The 14135-nt window shown below is 30.8% G+C and overlaps 1 long non-coding RNA gene across 1 annotated transcript; it reads right to left on the bottom strand.

Annotated features, from left to right (window-relative positions):
• Positions 1 to 8287: 8287 nt before the first annotated feature.
• Positions 8288 to 14092, bottom strand: LOC140180794 (uncharacterized). The gene is made up of 3 exons (XR_011874759.1): positions 13891 to 14092; positions 13241 to 13795; positions 8288 to 8559 (listed from the first exon to the last, which is right to left on the bottom strand). It is a non-coding gene; the product is annotated as an uncharacterized lncRNA (long non-coding RNA).
• Positions 14093 to 14135: the final 43 nt, after the last annotated feature.

The raw sequence follows: 14135 nt of genomic DNA, 5'->3' as shown, positions 1-14135 counted from the left end.
AGAGAGAGATCCATGCATATTCTTTTGAATCCTGAAAGCTGAGAGCCCTTTTTAATTTATTTTTATTAAAAAAGTAAATTGACATGGATTCATTAATATTTGAAGAGAGGGTGTCTGGCAACAAAGCAAAAGGACATAGATGCCTTTGAAAAACTCCATTATTATTATTGCAGAATAGTTTTCATCTCTGTTTTGTGGTTATTGTCTTGTCAAAGCCTTGGGCTTACTTAAAAGAGAATTTCCAGCAATGGCATGGCATATATCATCATTCTAGTACAAATAAATAGGCTTTTAGCTTTTACCAAAAAAAAAAAAAAAAAAAAAGATACCCTTTCCATTCATCCTTACAATTTTCATACTTTGCAGTGTAACCATATTGGCTAAAATTCTCTCCACACATGCAGAAAACAAATTACCCTAATTAGAAAATCAAGGTACATTACGGTAAACAAATGAATCTAATTAGAAATTCAACGAGATTATCCATAAATAATGCTCATAAATTAAATGCTGATAAGATAGGTCGAATTTATCGAACGATTTATCAACGAAATGAATCATATTAAAATTTTAAATTTGTCTAATTAAAAAAGTATATCAACTAAATTCACAAATTTTAAAAAAATTAGGTAAGTCAATTCGTCGAATTAAAATTTAAATTTTTAAACATATTTCTCTAAAAAATAAAATACTAGTTAAGAACTACCATAAACACCAACAACATATCATTTTGACCAAAAGAATTCTCTTAATGATAAAAGAATCTCAAATTTAACATTTCATGGGTTTTTAATTGTGTTTTTTTTTTGGGTCTTTTTTGAGTTTTTAATGATTTCTCTCCAACACAGAGATTCAAACATTCCATAATTATTTAAGCGAAACTAATGAATTAACTACTAAATCCACCCAACTTAGTTTATTCTTATTAATTGTGTTTGAATCTCCCTCATATTTTACTTTTTCACCCTTGCCAATAGCCCATCTCTTCTTTTCATGTATTAGCAGCGGAAAGTGCGCTATTCTGTTGCCTTTTTTTTTTCACTGGTTCATATATATCCTTATGGTTAACTACTTTTCTACTATTACTACTATTAAGACTAGGTCGTAGTGAAAAAATGAAAAAAAATATACATCATAGTGGATTCAATAGTGCAATTTAAAAAGGGAAGAATAATAAGAGTCAGCCTGGTGCGTGTACTTTGGTCCACGGACTCATTGTTTACTTATCTTGTTGCATACAAAGATTCTGTTAGTAAAAGAATAAAAATTAGATAATAAAAAATGATTGTGCTTAAAAAAATTAAAATAAATATATAATACATATAAAATTTATATCAATGGACAATGGGTTCCATCTTGTCAACTCCCTTAGCGTCATTCTCAATTAATATTAAGAGAGATGATATATCCACTCATCTTTATAGTGATGAGTATTAGTACATTGACCTGCATAAAGATATAGAAAGGAGAACAAAATTAAAGTAAAAAGGTAAAAGAAAAAACATGAAGAAATAAAGATACAAGAAAAGGGTCCTTATAGTTTAATTATTTTTTTAATCCATGGTTAGTATTAAATAAAAATAAAAATATGAAATTATGATAGTTAAGTTAGTTAAGTTGACGCGATTAAGAAAATGTCATTTTAAATTATTATAGTTTTAAAAAAAATAGTAATTAAATTAGAAGAAAATGACACTCTCTCTTTTTTTTAATTTTAAATTATACACTTCTTTTCTACAAAAGTTAAATAACATGTATTTTAGTTTATTTGATTAAAATATTTTTCAGTAACCATTATATATATATATATATATATATATATATATATATATATTAGTGATAGTTATTTAGTTAACTTACAAAGAGAAATAATATATGAAATATTTTTATTATTATTGTAATAAATTATATTTATTTTAATATTTTTTACAAAAATTATTTAATTATATTTTTTATATATTTCATGATCAATAATAAAATGTTGAAAATAAATAAAATTTATTACATAAAAAATAAATATATATTTTATATTATTATTAATATTAGTATAATAGTTAAAATAATAATATAAAATATATTATTATTGTAATATTTTTATTTATTTTTAATAAATAAAACTTTTAAATTTAGTATCTTTTAACAAGTTAAAATATTTTATATTATGTAATAATAGTAATAGCAATATAAAATATATATTTCATGTTAAAATAATAAATTTATTTATTTTTAATATTTTATTATTAACTATGAAATATACAAAAAATTTTAAATGAAATATTTTTGTAACAAGGTAAAATTTAAAATATATATATATATATATATATATATATATATTACAATAAAAAATAATTTTATATTATTATTGCTATTATTACTATATATAATTATCTTGATTATTAAAGAATCGTTTAATCAAATGGATTAAAATGCATGTTATTTAATTTTGGTAAAAAGTGCATATTTTAGACATAAAAAAATCATTTAGAAATTTTGTAAAAACAGAGTATCATTTTCTCTTAAATTAATCCATTTAAAAAGGTTAAATCCATTGTAAAATTGTTAACAAAATCAAACTCAAATAAACTTTAATTTTTGCGTGTAAACCTCATTAGAACCTATATCATTTAAGTCAATCATGTTTCTTATCAAGTTAATTTTATTTTTCCTTAAAATATGAGAGAGTAGATGGTATTCTTAGTATTTTTTTTTTTTACATTATTTTCAGTAGGGGTGTGCATGGCTGGTCCAGTCTGAAAACTCGGTCCGGCCTCAAACACTTTAGGAGCTATTTTGGTGTGATTTAACCGGGTTTAGAGTTGGGTAAGGGTCTCAAAAATAGACCCGGTCATTATTTCGGGTCGGGTCCGAGCCATGGGTCGGGTCACCCGAAGTCGGCCCGGTCATCATACAGAATTAATATTTTGTGTTATTAGTGATGGATTATGACTATTCTTATGTGAAATTTAAGTATTGTAAACATTAATATTTTGTGTTATTAGTTATTATAAGACTATAAGTTAATATTTTATGTTTAAAATGCATAAGATTTTAGACTAATACATAATATTGTATTATTTATATTGATTTAAATATTTGGTGTTATTAGACAATATTAGTATTGATTATGGTTATGCTTTAATTTTAGAGAAGAGTTGGTTCTTGTTATATTTTTCTAAGTGAATTTTACCATATCAAATAATGGTTGGAGTCTTGGAAATTTGGATATTTTCACATGCTAACTTAGAAGAAGGTATCAAGGTAATATAATGTTAACGCCCGGTTTCACCCGATTTTTATCCGGTATAATCGTGGCGCGAAAGTGTATAGGTTTCATCGGGTTTAAGGTCGGGTTCGGGTCTAATAAATAGGCCTGGTATATATTTCGGGTCAGGTCTGGGTCCCATCAAACCCGGTTTCACCCGACCCATGCACACCCCTGATTTTCAGTTTGATAAGTCAAGAATTAATATATTGGGAATCTGAGTTTTATTTAAAGGTTTGTCACTGCAGAATGAGTTACTATATGTACAAGGCAGGATTCAAATTTCTAACACTTGTTTAAGTTGAGCTAATCACTAGATTAACCCAACTTGATTATTGATATTCTTAGTTAATTAGCTTCCTTCCTTTTAGGAAATCCTAGAACAAATAATAATAAGAGTTAATATTTAATTTGGTCTCTGAATTTACACGCAAGTTTAAATTTAATTTTTAAAATTTTAATTGCCTTTATTTAGTTCATAAACTTTGCAAAATATAACTCACATTAGTTTCTGAAACAATTTTAGTCATACAAACATTAATAAAATCCTGACTTAAACAGTCAAATATCATTTTAAAACTTATAAAATGATACAGTTTTGATTTTAGCGTTCAAATAATCTATAAACAATGTAGAATCACTTGTTTTGAGAGGAAAAGTTTCAATAAACATTACTTACAATGTTATTTTTGGGTTAGAATATCAAAACTAAAATAATATCATTTTACAGAATCCAGCGTTGCATCCAACTGTCTATGTTAGCATTCTGTTAATATCTATCCCTCGAAAATTATTTTAAACACTAACATGAATTTCATTTGTAAAATTTAAAAATTAAATAAAAATAATTAAAATTTTAAAAATTAAATTGAGATATACGTAAAAGTTTATGGAGCAAATTAAATAATAATAATAGTGCTCGTTTAAAGTCAAAAATCTTGATCATCTCATTTTCTTTTGCGGACAAAGAACTTTAGTATCTAGTTAATAACAAAATCACTTGTTTACTGTACATGATGAGCCTTTCGGCTTAAGGAATTGAATATGCATTCCACCTACGAAAAACAAACAACAACATGTGCATACAAGTCACAGATATGTCTCATTAAACCTTTTTACTGTTCCGTATGATAGATTTAACAGGAACCTGCTATGTTAGGACACCCCAAATCAATCAAAAAAAGGAAATTAAAGAAAAATTAAAACAGAAACAGATCATGAAAATGAAAAAGTGGTATAGATAGCGAGGAAATTAAATTAAAGTAAAACAAAAGAGAAGCCATTAGCCATATTATTCTCGAGTCTTGTTGAATGTGCCGTACAATATTGCTCTTTAGATTTTTGCTTTTACTTTTCGTTACACGATGAATTGTTGGATATATAGGACAAGATATCAAATGGGTTGTTCATGATTATACCACAAATATACGTTTGATTGGATGTGGTATCAATATTATCATGTGCTTAAAGATTTGATGAATAAATTATATAAATCATTGCATAAGGTACAAATATGTATATATATGAGGGGATGAAGGAATATTTGTCCCGTGATGATTCCATGTAGGTCATGAAAAAGCTTTTTAATGTCACCATTCACAAATGTTTACTTTGCTTACTTTCATATATCTGAAAACAATAATTGTCACCATCAAATTTTGCCCTCGGACTCTTATTAAAGGTCTTGGATTGGAGTATTTACCCAAGTACAAGTACGCATAAGTAAAGTCACATAATTTATTCTACATACCAGGTCTTAACACATCAAGACAAAACATGTGTAAAGTATTAACTTGATTTATAAGACTCAAGACCTATATTAGTTAGGAAGTAAAACTTTTAAAGCCAATGCAAATTGATTATTATTTCTTGGAATGAATATGCTAGGTGTCTTTTTTTTAAGGGTAAAACATTTGTATAAACTAAACTAATATCAATATTATATGAATCACCAAATCAAATAATGTTACATGAATATCTTCAATTATATTTTTATATAAATCGAATTAAACTAATTCGAATTACACAATATAGTAATAAATTGAAACACATGGATTCGAATTACATGAAAATATTATTTTAAGTATAAATCGAATCAATGTGATTCGAATTAGTATGGAATAATGTAAATTGAATCAGTTTGATTCAATTTACTACTTGTAACAGATTATTAATATTTAAGTTAATTTTTTATTTATTCTATATTAACTTTAAAATATAAATATCAATAAAAAATACTCCATTTGAATTCAAATAAAATATCAAAAAAATCAAAACAAATAAGAATAGAAATCCAACTTTTATATTTTAGTTCAAATTTTAGAAAATCTACATTTTTATAAACTTATGAATTTAAAACGGGACATTAAACGATTTTTATAAATTTGTTAAAAATTATCCTTTGAGTCATTAGCATCTAAAAAATCATTACTGAGACTTTTATGTTGAAAAAGTTAATATAAAGTATAGCCCTTTAAGGTGGCATAGAAGTTAAAACTTGAATTTCTTTTTTTTCAAAGTCATAAATAACAGATAGTTATATATTATAAAATGACCAATTGTATTTATACAATATGTAATTTGACCAAAGGTGACATAGGAGTTAAAACTTAAATTTTTTTTAGAATTAGAAGTAACAGATAGTTATACATTATAAAATGACCAACTTTATTTATACAATATGTAATTTGACCCACTATATTTATCCTGTATTTTAATTATTTCTCAAATTACATATTGTATAAATATAGTTGGTCATTTTATAATGTATAACTATCTGTTACTTCTGACTCTGGAAAAAATTTCAAGTTTTAACTCCTATGCCATCTTGGATGGCTATACTTTATATTAACTTTTTTAACATTAAAAGTCCTGATAATGATTTTTTAGATGTTAATGAGTTAAGGGATAATTTTTAATGAATTTTTAGAAATCGTTTAATGTTCCATTTTAAATTCATAAGTTTATAAAAATGTAAATTTTCTGAAATTTGAACTAAAACACAAAAGTTGGATCTCTATTCTTATTCGTTTTGATTTTTTTTTTTATATTTTATTTCAATTCAAATTAGAGGTATTTTCTTATTGATATCTATGTTTTAAAGTTAATATAGAATAAATAAAAACACAACTTTCTTTCATAGAACAGAAGTTGGAGGAAGCAGTGCTTAATGAAGAAAGATATTGAAAAGAAAAAATCCATGATCAAGTGGCTCAAAGAAGGGATAAAAACACAACTTTCTTTCATAGACATTTTAAAGAAAGAACCAGGAAGAATAAGATTTGGAGATTGATTGGCCCTACTGAAAATGTGGGTTGGTTTGAAAATCAATGAATTGCTGGTTATAGAATATTATTCTCATCATGCTTAATACTAACTAAAACAAATAAGAATTTCGATACGAGAATTATCTAAATGGATATAGGACGATTTGTATTTTCTGTCCACTTTTTTTAGCATTTTTCATTTCATATTATCAAATAAATTGAAATTGAAAATTCATAGCAACTAAAGTTGGAATAGTGGTATCCATTGGCATTTGAGATATTGTAGATTGATGAATTAACGAAGAGAGAGGGATTCGAACCCTTGGTAAACAAATAGCCTACATAGCAGTTCTAATGTTACGCCTTGAACCACTCGGCCATCTCTCCTCGAGAATGATTATCGCCCAGAAATTGATGCAATAGTGAATGATTCATATTCCATTTTTTGATAGGCGCCCATATAAATAATTTACAAAATATTTTTTTATAAAAAAAAAAACAATTTCTAGGCCATAGGCTAAAAAAATTTATTAATAGGTCTTTTTTAATGTTATTTTGTATTATTTATATTGTACCATTCCTTTGTTCGTGGTGATAAAGAATTCAATTTTCGAATGGATTCTTACCTATACATAGATATCTGATAAATAAAAATTTTATTGACAATTTTCTATCATAGCCAATATTTTATTATAGGGATGGTGCGATTTGATTTTTTTTTTTTTTTAATCAATATCAATCTTATGAGAAAGACACATTATTTTATTTGTAAAAACATGAAAAAAAAAATTGACGTTTGCTGAAGGTGAAGTTTAAAAATAAAAAAAATTCCTATTTTTGAGGGTTTGAGCCAAAAATTATAGCTCTCACGAACCGATGGCTGCAAAGACCAGTATCTATGGAGGAAGTAAAGTGGGCCATCTTCAATGTCCATCCCTAGAGTACTCAAAGAGATGATGATATGACTGCCAAATTTTTTCAGAAGTATTGGGACATTGTAAGAGGGGATATTTTCAGGGTTGTTCGGAGTTTTTTTAGAGAAAAAAATTCTTAAGAGTTTCAACCATACTCAGATTTGCTTGATCACAAAGATTACTGATGCTAGCACTCAGGTACGCCTAATAAGTCTGTCTACAGTTATGTATAAAATTATTTCTAAAATTCTAGTTCATAGACTACAAAAATTAATGCATTTAGTGATAAGTCCTATTCAGAGTGCTTTTATAAAAGAAAGGCTTATCTCTGATAACATTCTAATAGCACATGAATGCATGCATTATCTTAAAAACAAGAAGAGTGGTCTGAAGACCGAAATGGTTGTCAAGTTGGATATGAACAAAGCCTACGATAGAATCGAATGGAGATTTTTATGGTTAATTATGGACAAACTAGATTTTAGGGTAAAATTGATTGATTGGATTTGTGAACTTGTGTCAACTATTTCTTATTCTATTGTTATGGAAGATCAATTATTTGGCTTCTTCAAGCCAGAAAAGGGCATATAGCAGGGTGTGTAACACCCTACCACACAGAGTTTTACACCTAGGATGTAAAATAGAGGTGGCGAAGTACTACGACCTCTAAAAAAAATATATTTATATAATATAGCAAGGATATTTTATTCTAGGAGCCTTTGAAGAAAAAGGGGTAAAACAAGATTCGGTAAAACAAAAAGCGCAAAATTTACAAAGCGATAAAGTAAACGAAACAAGATAGATCAAGCTAACAAGATTGTAATCTAAGAGTTCCAAAATACAGATAACAAAACTCAAAACTCAGCTCGCGAAGATAAACCGGCCCGAGCACATAAATATATATATACATACATACATATAGAAAATCTAAAATACAAAGTTACAGAACCTATTTCTCCAAAATAACCTCTAAGAGAAAGTTAATACATCATTTATAGAAGTGGAGATAATAAGTATCTAAATAAATACATATAACCAATTAGAACCCCAAAAGATAAGGATCTTTGCTAATCAAAAGCTTCTAACATGCCTCAGCGAGGTGCCGCCTGACCTGCATCTGAAAATCACAAAATCCACATAGGTGAGAACTAGAGGTTCTCAACATGGTAACAGTGCCCACATATCTAACATATAATGTCTTGGAAAAGTCAAAGGCAATCCAAAAATTTCCGACAATAAATTTAAACTTAAAACCGATATTTAAGATCATAAAATAAGGCAAGGTATCTAAAGAGTTCTAACTTATCTCAATTCTAACTTAACCCTTAAAATCATCGGCTTTTCTCCAATCCTCCGAAACTCCATCCTCCGAAACTCCGATAGAACCACACAGACAAACAAAACAGGCAAAACAAACATAGGTAGAAGGCAAGTACAACAAGAAAATCATATAGCAAGTAAGTATAGTAATTTCACAAAGGCAATCCCAAATAATGCAAACTCAAACAAAACAAACAGATGCGTATGATGCATATCTTTTCTACTGGTCGTGAGCTCACGTGTTGGTTACTTGTTAGAACCCGACACACCCGAAAGCTAACCCGAATATCGTCTCTCTATGCCTCCACACTCTTGGGATATAGTGCCCGTCACACTCTCGAGATATATTGCCCGTCACACTCTTGGGATATAGTATTCGTCACACTCATGGGATATAGTGCCCATCGTATTTTCTGGGACAAAGTGCTCCTACACTCTTAGGATATAGTGCCTGTCATGCCACGCTCGCTTTTGGGATATAGTGCCAGTCACACTCATGGGATATAGTGCCCGACATACTTCTCAAGGTAAGGTGCTCCCACACTCTTGGGATATAGCGCCTGCCATGCCACGCTCTTGGGATATAGTGCCCGTCTTACTCATGGGATATAATGCCTGACACAACTTATAACAGAGAGAAACTCATACATTCTCATCATGAACAAAGTCTCAATCATCACATTCATTCACAATCATACGTAATCATTTCAAAATCATTCATCATACCTATGGCATCACATATATAAATCAATATACACCTTCCAACCTTACTTCACCCCTAAGATACCTCATCATCCATAGTTTCATCTCATTTACTACTAAGATCTAGGGTTAAAAGAGTGAAAATAGAGGTTTAGAGGTTTGAAATTTGGTTTTAACACACAAAACTCATTCTTTGCTAAAAACAGGGTCACGCGTAGGCATTGGTCACGCGTACGCATGAGCACGCGTTTGGACCATGTCGCATACGCATTGCCTTTCCCGCATATGCATGCGCACCAGACAGAAGCGACTGGTCGCGTATGAGAGAATTCGCGTACGCAAAAATCCCAGGTCTCGCGTACGTAGTTCTCTTTTGCGTATGCAAATGCATCAAACAGAAGCGCATGTCCATGTTGGAAATGTATGCGTACGCATACAATGCAGCAGCTCCAAAAAGCTGCTAAGTCCAAAATTTTCAGCTTGTACACCAAACTTTGATTGAGCATAATTTTCTCATTTTAAAATATTTTTCTCCGTTCGAAGAACAGCTTAAACATCTCGGAACAAGTTTTCTTTCTAAACAAGTTTGAAATAAGTCGGAGGTCCGAAAACCAAGTTATGCTCCGTCAAAGTTGGCCAAAAATATGGTTTTCCTAAAACTTTACAAAACCTCCATTTTTCAACACAAACCAATTCCAACCTTTTTTAAAACAAACCAAAACTTAGCCATTCAGCATCAAGCCACTCTCAACTCATATTTCAAATTTAACAATATATAATACACATTTATCATCTTACCAATTCTCCATTTTTATTAAATTACAACCTAATACTTCCAATTTCCCAATATTCAATATACAACATCAAATATCCTTATCAAGCACAATTTCAACTTCAAGTCCACCCTTATAGTTACCAATCATCATCTCAACTTTCAAGACTTCAACACCTCCTAAAATAGATTTCTAACTTGCAATCTACTTCAAGCACCCAAAATCTCCATCAAACTTCAATCCACTTACATACATATATTGCCTAATACACATAACATACACCTACACATACAAACTCAATAACTAATCACAATAATTCAAGTATTTCACTTAGAATTAAAAATCTTACCATACCCAAGGATTAAAGGGGTGAGATTAAGCCTTCCCCTCAAGCTAATATGATCATATAACATCAAAGTGTTCAAAATCTCAACATTTTCACTCAAGATTTTTAAAATCAAGGGCTGAAAAAACTGGAAAAAAAACGTGGCTTACCTCTTGAAAAATGTTACGGGCTTTGTGGAGCTCGACGCTGTGGTCGCGTGGTCGCAAATAGTGCGGCGATCGGAGTTCCGGATCAAAAGTTATCAAGGATTGAAATTTGAAATGTGAGGGTTTGTGTTTTGGAAGTTCTCCCCCTTCTCTTCATGTTTCCAGCGTGAAATGCTAATGGAGGGAGAGAGAGTGTGCTAAATCATTAAGTGTGAGTGGAGTGGGTTGGGCCTTGTGCCCAATACGGGCCCGGATCGTCTGATTCGGTCCGTTCGTCCCAATCTTGGGTCGAATTCTTTAAAATTAGTGTCAAAATTCTTATTTTAATTTTCTCTATCATATTAAACCATAAAAAAAATCAAATTTCTTATTTTCTAGAATAAATTCTAATTTATGAGTTAATTATTTATTAATTAACTGAGTTTTACAAGGTGACTCTCTTTTCCTATCTTTTCTTTTTCTGTGCAGAAGAGTTTTCCTTCTTGCTACACAAAGCAGAACAAAACAGATAGATCCCGAAAATTTTGATTAATCGACAATGTCTTATTATAAACCACTTTTTATTTGTTGATGAGTCTATCCTATTTTATAAGGTCTCTGATGCATGAGCATATTTCCTATCTTTTCCTAGTGATTGCATTCAAATTATCGAGTTTAATCAAGAATTAATTATCTTTTAGCCACTATGAATGCTACTTTGAGTTGTGTGCAATTCTGTTTATTTCAGACGAATTTGACAGAGATTGCGTGAAGAAATGAAGCCACAGCAGAACAAGGAGATGGCGCCAAACTTGGATTTTTCAAGTTTGGCGCCAGGAGTGCTTCACAATCCCATTGCTTTCGGCCTCAACGGTGCCAAACTTGGGATTCTCCAAGTTTGGTGCCACACTCACCTACTCCTGGAAAGGTAGGGTGTTCAAGCAAAGCCAAACTTAAAATACTTCAAGTTTGGCGCCAGCTAAGGAGACCTTGAAGAATGCATACAGCCTCAATGGCGCCAAACTTGGATTCTCCAAGTTTGGCACCACCTTTAATGAAATTGGTGGTCCCCAATTGTCCAAGGAGCAGCACAAGATGTATTTAATTAATTTTGATTAAACTTTATTTTATTTACAAATAGGAAAAGATATTATTTAGTTCTAGAAAATATATTTTACATTAATTAGGATTAGATATAAAAGAGAAAAGAATCAGCCCTTCGGGCTCTTCTCTTCTCTTCTACCTCATTCTGCACTTTACAGTTTTTCTGAATCTTAGTTTTCTCTCTGAACCATGAGCAACTAAACCTCCACTGTTAAGGTTAGGAGCTCTGTCTATTGTATGGATTGATACTATTATTTTTTCTATTTTAATTCATGTACTGATTTCTATTTCAAGAATTGTTTTCGTTCTTTATCTTATGAATATGGGTGGAACAGAAGTATGACCCTTGTGCTAATTGAGTTCTTGTATAACTTGGAAAAGCTCTTTACCTGAACAACAACTTGAAAACAATTTCTCCTAAATTTCTAATTAGCTGGACTTAACGGGATACATGACATATAATCCTCTTATATTTGGGTAATTAGAGTTTCTGTGGCATATAAACTAGAATTGAACTTCACCCTCTAATTGGAATTAAGTGACCAAGGAATTGACAGTTGATGAAGGTTAGATGAGACTAAAAAGATCTAACAAATTAAGATTTAGTCACATATAGTTTGCCATGAATGGAATCTTGCATGATTAAAATAGTTAGTAAGAAAAGTCAATCCCGAAAATAGATATCTCTGAAACCTTAACTGTTTTCTCCCATATTATTCACACCAATTTACTGCTTGTTTTATGATATTCTGAATTTACTGTTAATGCCTTTAAACTCTCAAAACACCATTCTCTATTTGTCTGACTAAGCCAATCACTCAATCATTGTTGCTTGATCCATCAATTTTGGTGGGATCGACCCTCATTCACTTGAGGTACTACTTGGTACGACCCGGTGCACTTGCCGGTTAGTTTGTGGGTTATAAATTTCGCACCAGTCTCAGACGAGAATTGTGAAAATATTTTGAACTTGCTCAATTCATATAAAGGCGTTAGTGGTCAACAAGTCACTCTTTTTCAACAACAACACCCTTCCTCATATTCGGACACATATAGCAGATAGATTAAATATCACTCACATTGGAGCTCAGAATAAGTATTTGGGGCTTCCTTCTCTTGTCCAGAAATCCAAAAGAAAAACTTTTAGTAAAATCAAGGAGAAAGTAACGAAAAAGGTGCATGGATGGCAACGGAATCTATTGTCAGCTAGAGGCAGGCAAGTTCTCCTAAGGGCTATAGGCGAGCAGATAACTCGACCAAAGAAGGATAGGGGTCTCGAGTTTAAAGATCTCAAAGCTTAAAACCTAGCTCTATTAGGCAAGCAGTTTTGGAGAATCACAACAAAATCACAGACTATCCTAACCTAGATATACAGAGATAAATAATATAGATATGGTAATGTTATGTCTGCAGAAGTAGGGAACTTACCTTCTTGGGGATGGCGCAGTATGTTGGAGGGCCAAAAAGTAGTTGAAAAGGGCCTCCATTGGAGAGTTGGTTCTGGAACTTCAATTCATATTTTTTCAGATGTGTGGCTGTATCCTCCTTACCCCATGAGTATTCTTCCAATTATGGCATCTTACATGCAGTCCTTTCAAGTTGCCTATATTAAAGATCTACTAACAGAGAATAGAGAATGGAATTAACACCTCCTACAAGAACTCTTTTCCCCTACAATTATAGACCGAATTGAAACAATCAAACCGGGTGAGAGTGAAGATGTCTTAAGATGGGCTTTAAACAAGCCAAAATCATATGATGTTGCTTCTGGTTACTATGTTGCATATCAATTTTATCATTCCTACCCAGATGTGAATCTAAACCAGAACCAGAATAATTTAGTCTGGAAGGATACTTGAAAATGAAAAATCTCTCACAAGGTCCAGATTTTTATTTGGAAGTGCTTGCACGAACGACTCCCTATTCTTTCACAACTGCACCGAAAGTTCTCCGCAACAAGTCCAATCTGTCAGAGATGCCAATCTGTGAAAGAAACAATCAATCATTGTATCACTCAATGTCCTGAATAAAAAAAATATTGGCAACAAAGCAACTTTGGAGCGTCGATTTTTACTCACTAGTTCTCAAGCTTCTGAGCATGGTGGGAAGCTTCATCGGCGCCCCTACGTAGTAGTCATGGTGGGGAGAGGAAAATAGACCTGCTAGCTTGCCTGTGTTGGAATGTATGAAAGGCCAAGAACAAAGTTAGTTTTGAGAATCAAATGAGCTCTCCAATTGAAGTGGTTACTGCTTCGGAAAAATTCATTGAAGAGAGACGCCACTATTTCTAATTGAAGACTTGTTCTTATTTACTTTTCATTTT

The sequence above is a fragment of the Arachis hypogaea genome, chromosome 17, assembly GCF_003086295.3.
Source record: "Arachis hypogaea cultivar Tifrunner chromosome 17, arahy.Tifrunner.gnm2.J5K5, whole genome shotgun sequence".
NCBI lineage: Eukaryota > Viridiplantae > Streptophyta > Magnoliopsida > Fabales > Fabaceae > Arachis > Arachis hypogaea.
This window is presented reverse-complemented; position numbering and strand designations above follow the sequence as displayed.